The sequence below is a fragment of the Salmo salar genome, chromosome 14 (assembly GCF_965601325.2).
Source record: "Salmo salar chromosome 14, fSalSal1, whole genome shotgun sequence".
Taxonomy (NCBI): Eukaryota; Metazoa; Chordata; class Actinopteri; order Salmoniformes; family Salmonidae; genus Salmo; species Salmo salar.
Window position 1 is genome coordinate 14,213,009 of NC_138304.1, and position 8,489 is coordinate 14,221,497.

An 8,489-nucleotide genomic window follows, 5' to 3' on the forward strand; every position below is an offset into this window, starting at 1 on the left:
ACACACAGCCTACATCATTGTCACCATAGTAGCTAACGTCATAGTCAACATAGATACTGGAACTAAGAGGTTAGTAAACCTGCTACAATCATGCAGTACAGTGTACAGTCAGCAAGCAGTTTAGCAGCAGGCCCCGGTGGCAATAAACTAATAAAACCAAAAGCTTACCTTGACTTGGAATAGTTCCAGTTCTTGATAGCCATAGCCAGCTAGCTAACATGGCATCCCTCTCTGTTTGAGCCAGGTGTTTGAGTAGAATTAACTAGCTAGCTGCATTCGCTAGCTAAGTTAAAGTGAAAGTGAAAAAAATGCTAAATATCTCTCTCTCTCTCTCTCTCTTGCTTCTCCTTCATTTTTAAAGAAATGTATTTATTAAAAACGGTTGTCTTTCTCTCTCTTTGAGTCAACTACTCTCCACATGTTATGCACTGCAGTGCTAGCTAGCTGTAGCTTATGCTTTCAGTACTAGATTAATTCTCTGATCCTTTGATTCGGTGGACAACATGTCAGTTCATGCTGCAAGAGCTCTGATAGGTTGGAGGACATCCTCCAGAAGTTGTCATGATTACTGTGCAAGTCTATGAAATGGTGGTGAGAACCATGATCCTTCTAGGCTTTCTATTGAAGTCAGTGTACCCAGAGGAGGACGGAAACCAGCTGTCCTCCGGCTACACGATGGTGCTACCCTACAGAGCGCTGTTGAGGCTACTGTAGACCTTCATTCCAAAACAGTGTGGTTTAATTAATTATTTGGTAACCTGAATGTATTTAGTATAGTTTTATCTAAAAAAGATAACTTTTGTAATGTTTCACTACATTTATTTGTATGTAATTCACTGATGAGGATGGTCCTCCTCTTCCTCCTCTGAGGAGCTTTCACTGAATGAGTAGTACGTTTAAGGTAATTGCTCATAGGTACTATTTACAGTATTTAGGTAACGTACTATGTACTGTAGGTACACAATAATTACAAAAAGCCCTCAAGATACACTTCATTATAACTAGCTAAATCCTGTGTAACACCTAGTATTTGCATTTTACTTAGGCAGATATTACATATACTCTGTGTTGTACTAGTGTGTTTATCCTCCCACTTGGATAGTGCTTCCAGAAACTTTAAAATGAGGGCCAGGAAATTAGGATGGGTAATGTACACAAGTACACATTAATTACAAATAAGCACCCCTCAAGATACACTTCATTTTAGCTAGTTAAATCCTGTGTACCTAGTAATTGCATTGTACTTAGGCAGATATTACATGTTCTCTGTGTTGTACTAGTGTGTTCATCCTCCCACTTGGATGGTACTTTTGGAAACCTTCAAATGAGGACCAGGTTGTCAGCATGGGTAATGTACTATATATAAGTACACATTAATTACAAGTAATTGTGCCACTTGGATGCCAAGGAGGTCCAGGTTGTCATAATGGGTAACGTACACATTAATTATGAGTTAATTTTGTAATAATAATCTGGGATGACACCCGTATGAGGTTGACCTATATCTAAACTGTTTCTGTACACTCAACCAAGTTAACCCAGATGGTACACTTTTTGAGGGCAAGTGCTAGTTACAACATTGAGCGGAGATTTTGAAGAGTGCAGGGAGGTAATTAGAGTCTATTGAGACTCCAACCTTTGTAATCTTGAACCCAGCACATCTGTCCACGAGAGATGACAACCTTGTGACAGTTGGTTACTGAATCGAATGCAGCTGAGAAGAAACAGAACACTAAATTAGTGGAAACTTGCAGATTTATAACAAGTATGGTAACAAGCATTCGTTACTTGGTAACTTTGAGTTATTACAATCAACTTCAATATTTATTAAATGAAGTGTTACCCATGTCACTTATGAAACCAGCTCCTCCTCACAAGGAGATATTGCTACCGTATGCTGAACTATGAGCTTATAGTATCTCCGTGAATTGTTAGTGCTTAGAAATAGAATGTCTGAATAAGGGGATTTTTTTTCATTCCTCTGTTTTCATCTTTCTGTTTGAATTCGTGTTTTACAAACTGTCAATGTCTCTTTTAATTTAATGCACAAAAACATGTCCATGTGGTCAATGTGTGCCATTTAACTGTTTAAATAACTCAGTGCCAGGATTGGCCGAAACCATTTAGTGACTACACAGCCATGAAATTATTAATGGACTTTGTCATTGATATGTCTCATGTCTCAATAGGACCCCAGGTCCTTATATGGGTCAACAAAAAAGCCTGTTATCCGTTGGCTGGTTAATGATCAATCCGAGTGAAACCAACTGTGCCATAGACAAACAACCGAGAGACAATGAAAAGAAGTCATGTGACTCTCCATAAACTACAGCCACTCAATGATCACAACACAAGGCCATGTTTATTCTTCAAACCACTATCTTGAGAGCTGATTTCACCTTGAAGTTATCCCCCAACTGGGACTTCATCCACCTTTTATATCTTTTTAACTATCCAGGTGATTGGTTGAGACCTAAAAGGAATTAAGGCCAGGCACCACAGACTAAAATTGTATTTTTGCATGTACTTATCAATTTTGAGATTTTGGGGTATTTTGTTCCATTAATATTAGTATTTTCAAAAAGTAAAAATGAAATTGTCAAAAGGGTAATGAAAATGTATATTTGAGAGATTTCAAATATAGAGAGAATTCCAAGAGTGTACAAAGCTGTCATCAAGGCAAAGTGTGGCTACTTTGAAGAATCTCACATGTAAAATATATTTAGATTTGTTTAACACTTTTTTGGTTACTACATGATTCCTTATGTGTTATTCATTGTTTTGATGTCTTCGCTATTATTCTACAATGTAGACAATAGTACAAATAAAGGAAAATCCTTGAATGAGTAGGTGTGTCCAAAGTTTTGACTGGTACTGTATATACAGTAAATAAATAAAAAATGTTTTAACTATTATATTTATTTAGGTAAAAGTTGATTGTGATATGATTAATGGGAAAACATACAATTTTAGGGTGTGGTGTCTGGCCTTAAAGGGTAGGAAGCATGAGTTTTTACTCATCAACAACACAGCCTTCCCTATGGCTCAGTTGATAGAGCATGGTGTGTCCAACGCCAGGGTTGTGGTTTCGATTCCCACGGGGGACCAGTACAAAAAATAAATAAATAAAAATGCATAAAATGAAATGTATGTATTCACTACTGTAAGTCGCTCTGGATAAGAGCTTCTGCTAAATGACGTAAATGTGAGACCAAAGACTTAGTAACTTAGTTGTAGTCTGGTTACCTGTAAGTACAAATATGTTATTGAAAATGTATTCAATTATTTCTCGATAACTTCTAAACTACCTCTAATGCACTCAACGTCATATGGAGGATCTACTCTGTGCTACCGAGTTCATATGCTAGCTCGGTAGCTAGCTCAAGCTGGCTACCATTAGCCACACCTCAGTTGTGTTATCTAGTGAGAACCCATTAGCCAACGGCTCAAAATGAAAGAGAAAATCATACCTACTTGCTCTAATTGTGTACTGTAGTACCTCGTCTGTTCTCCTTTTTGTTTTGTTAACCTTTTTTCATGTTCTCTGTGAAGTAGGCTACGGGAGTCATGTAACTTTTTCCACCTTGGCTTAGTGCTAGCCGCTAGCGGTCCGACATCTTGAATCTATCTATTTTGGATTTCAGCCCTGTGAAGCGCCACCCCTTCACTTTGGTACAGTAGCTAACTCAGTCTGCACTCTCTTTGCTTTTGATCTGCGGTTATGTTTAAGTTGTGTTTTGTTAGTTGTGTTGTCCCTGGTCTCCAGTAGTTGGGCTCTAGCTTGCTGACCATAACTGCGATAGTTGGCTAAGCTGGCTAGGCTAATAGCATGTTGGCTAAATAGTTAACGTTAACTGGCTAGCTAGCTTGCTGGCTAGAATAACTGCATATAGGTAACATTCCTTGATAACTGGTGAGATGGCATTATAAATTCCCCAAACTTTGGTTTACTTTAATGTAGCTGTCAACTAGGTGTTGATAGCAACTAGCTGACTCATTCAGTGCTAACGTTAGCAGGCTAGTAGGGCTAACGGTATCAGGCTTGTAGGGCTAGTTAGCTCGAAACTTTGCACGTTGATATGTAACAATACATTCTTAAAGTATTTACTTGTAAGTTGGCTGAAAATGTAATTGAAACCAGCAGTCATGAGTGCAAACTATTTGGTTTAATTTATACATTAAGATATTTCTGTTCTAGTTTACATTGTAGAGAATAGGCTGGCTTGCCGGGTCCTCCATATTGCATCAAACCCCGGAAAAACATGTTCTGATATGACTTCGGCATTCTTTGGAATGTTGATCGGTTTTGTAGTAACTCCAAAAATAGAAAAGTGAGGTGCTAGCACTATTGCAAATACCTACCCTTTAATTGTAGAGCACTGGGTCAAACATGACATTTTTGTGATGTAGGGAGTGATGCAATAAATGAGTTGCATACTGTATACTGAATAAAAATATAAACACAAACATGTGAAGTGTTGGTCCCATGTTTCATGAGCTGAAGTAAAAGATCCCAGAACTTTTCCATACGCACAAAAACACGTATTTCTCTCCGATTTTGTGCACAAACTTGTTTATATTCCTGTTAGTGAGCATTTCTCCTTTGCCAAGATAATCAATCCACCTGACAGGTGTGGCATATCAAGAAGCTGATTAAACAGCATGATCATTACACAGGTGCACCTTGTGCTGGGGACAATAAAAGGTCACTCTAACATGTGCAGTTTTGTCACACAACACAATGCCACAGATGTCTAAAATGTTGAGGGAGCATGCAATTGCCATGCTGACGGCAGGAATGTCCACCAGAGCTGTTACCAGATAATTGAAAGTTAATTTCTCTACCGTAAGCCGCCTCAAATGTTGTTTTAGAGAATTTGGCAGTATGTCCAACTGGCCTCACAACCACAGACCACGTATAACCACGCCAGCCCAGGACCGCCATATCCAGCTTCTTCTCCTGCGGGATCCTCTGAGACCAGCCACCCAGACAGCTGATGAAACTGAGGAGTATTTGTGTCTGTTATTGAGTACCACAGTATGAGTCATAATACCCATAAAACCTAGAGGTCAAACAAGGAAATGGTTCCATTTGTTTTTCCACCGTTCATTTTTCCCATAAGGGATTTTAGAAACACTTAAAATAAGGTCTGTGTTTCGTGTAGGCTTACCCTGTCGTGACGTTTTGATAACCGTATAAATCTCTCTGGGACAAGGGGACATTTATCAATATATTCGACTCTATTTACTCTCAGATTCAAAAATGTATTTACCCCCAAAAATGAAATGCTAATCAGCTGCTAATGTTTCCATCATAAAGAACTACAAATGCCATGATCTGGACGAGACTGCTGAATTTTTGCAAAGGTATGAATCTCTGGATTAACTATCTAATGTTAGCTAAAGTTTGTAATTAATAAATTGACTACATTTCTTTAAATGGACAATTCTGTGAACTGTCTTGTGCAAGTTTTAAATTGACACCATACCGGTTATCAAAGGTGTCAGCTAGAGATGACATGCAGGGATTTGTAGTCTTGCATGATGTCTACTTTGATATGCTAATTAGCATTTTTGAATCTGAGGGTAAATAGAGTCGAATATATTGATAAAAGTCACCTTGTCCCAGAGAGATTTAGATGGTTATCAAAATGTCATGCCAGGGTAAGCCTACATTTCTGTGTTTGATTGCTAGCTTTTATGGGTATTATGACACCTCCACTGTGGGGCTCTATAAAGCACTTATGTGGGGAAAAACGTATTCTGGTTGTCTGAGACTGGCTCCCCAGTGGGTGGGCCTAAGCACCTGCCCAGTCATGTGAAATCCATAGATTAGGGTGTAATTTATTTATTTTAATTGACTGATTATATGAATTGTAACTCAGTAAAACCGTTGAAATTGTTGAATGTTGCATTTATATTTTTGTTCAGTAGAGTTATACTAACCAACCACATTAAGGATTTCCTTGGCCAACATGGGAAGATATTATTGCAGGGAATTTCTGGCCCTATTTACCACAAGAAAATGAATTATCCACTTACCCAGTCCTGCACATTATGTTCCTCTGGTGGCCTGAGAAGTGACCGGTCCCAGATCATGTTGGGTTTGCCATGGTGCCTGATCTTACTGCGGGCTTTGTAGGCATAATAGGCAGCTACACACAGTGCCTCCACTACAAAGATCCCAAGCACCAGTGCCACAGCCTGAAACAGGATAGAGTAGATGGGTTTTTAATCACTACAGATTATACATTTAAGGTCAACAGTATTTGTACAGCATGTAGTAATAAACTATTAAGGTTTATAAAGCAAAGATGTATATAAAATTATAACTTTTGACTAGGGTTGTGACGGAGTTACACATTTGTTCCTCTGCTGTTTGGGGAGTGCATGCTCCTGTTGGTGTATAATCCATTGGAGGTAGTAGTGTAAGGAGGGCTACAGATGGATGGGCTGTCATAGTGCCGCGGCTCATTCATGATTAAAGAGAAAAGGGAGGCTTGTATCCTATTATAGTATCATAATAAATCTTAGCACAAATTATATAAATCCCATCATGATATCAAATGACATCACATACTATTACAACCAATTGGAATGACACATAGGCTAGATCTAGAATGTCTCTCTTCTCTCCATGTGTTCACCCAACCTACGGTATTCTCTTTAGGTTGGTTGCCAACGACGCTCCCTCTCTCTCTCAGTGAGCCACACAACTTATCACTCCACTACAACTTAACCCAGTGGACCTCAATAATTCAGACAGACATCAGAAGCCAGCTGGAGCAGGTGCAATCATGCATGCACAGCGAATTGGCCAGTGTTGATTTTTCAGTGTAACATTTCTAGTGTTGATTCAGGAGTTAAATTCACTATGTAAGAGTGAACCACCACCACTGTTGGTGTTAATAACCAGAGTTATTGTTTTACAAATTGGAGAGTAAAATGGTCCAATCAAAACCACACCCATCTCTATGGTATTTCCTAGCATGCCCTACTGCAGGTCGATTTTTTAGGATCGTTTTTAATATTTGTGTTTTTGCATGTGCATTGACTGATTGCGTTGTGGAAATTCTTACACAGGAACACTCAAAGTCAATCTTAATGAATCATTGTTTATTGTCAGCGCACTGGAGAGGTTCCAACCAACTCAATGCACCATAGTAAACATGTCAATCAGGAGCTTTGCCTGGGCAGACCTAGCAGTTGTCTTATATATGGCAATACACAGACAAGATATATTTGCATGATTTAGCATAATTAATTAATCGTTACCGTTTTGTTTCATTCATGTGACCGACTTATACTGGTTCATAACATGTGACAGACCAATACCTCAAGAGGCTTCTTTCTCTTTAAGCTGAAACCTCGAAACGGCGATATCTTTTGTTCGTTCTCAAAACACGGTCTGGGCGTACTGCCAAATTGCAGCTACTGATAGTGAGGATTTGTACAGTCAGCCACTTGCATGAACACAGAAATGTGTTATTAGAACAGCACATGAATAGAAGACAGGAATTAGTTATAAGAAAAGCACAAACATTAAAATCCCCATTACAATTTATTAATCTAATGCAACACAAAGATAAATAATATACATTTTTCTAAACTATGCAAATCAGTTAGTTAGATGTATTGCAACCGTTACTGAAATGGTTAAGGTAGTCTTTCTAACCCTGACAGTCACTCTGAATGCAGGTTGCAGATGAATACAAATTATAATTGTTGGTCATCGTAACTCTGGCTGGATTCCAATAGGAATTACACAGCACTTTGCATGCCGGCATAATGTGACTTGCAGGCATGAGGTGGCCTATCAACCAGGAGTTCCTTAACACCACTGCATTTTAGGATAAAACTAGGCCATGAAAGTAAGGCCTTATGATTAACTGTATGTATTGTACTGTCATAGAGCTTACATTTAATGATGCATTTACCTAGGCACTCACTTGGTGAAAGCCACAGGCCTTAAAAAGGAAATGATTCAATAACCATGTCTCTGTCATAACAAATACAGTCATGGGTGGTAATTCTACAATTCAAAAGGCACCCTGGGAAATGTGCAAATTAGGCTTTACACCATACAGCGTTATAACAACACCCACATTATTTTACTGAAACATTTCAGGTGTTCATTTCCTACCCTCAGAAAGTCCAGTTTACTCTAAGTGTTATGTTTTACACTGTAGGCGTTGAGCATTACGCTACAGTAGAGCTATGCAAACACCACAATCAAGTTAATTTGAATACTTTGAATGCTTTGAACACTTTGAACTATTGAACGGTTTGGGATAGAGGGCCATTTTTCTACATTATATGGACACGGTAGAGCAAAACCAAGCCAGCCCATGCTCATGGTTCTTATAGGGCAAGTGAAATGATATGCTACAATGACGTTGCCCTATGGAGGACCAAATCTGCCGTAATTATAAATAAATAAATGCACCAATACAGTGCATTTGGAAAGTATTCAGACCCCTTCCCTTTTT

At 38.6% G+C, this 8,489-nt stretch overlaps 1 non-coding gene across 3 annotated transcripts in view; it reads right to left on the reverse strand.

The window, feature by feature from the left end:
• The window catches only part of LOC106568962 (uncharacterized), a 36,289-nt gene extending 32,301 nt beyond the window's left edge, over positions 1-3,988 (reverse strand). For all 3 annotated transcript variants that reach the window (XR_014380309.1, XR_014380310.1, XR_014380308.1), the window contains exon 1: positions 3,475-3,988. This is a non-coding gene — a transcript (uncharacterized LOC106568962). The remainder of the gene's footprint in view (positions 1-3,474) is intronic.
• Positions 3,989-8,489: the final 4,501 nt, after the last annotated feature.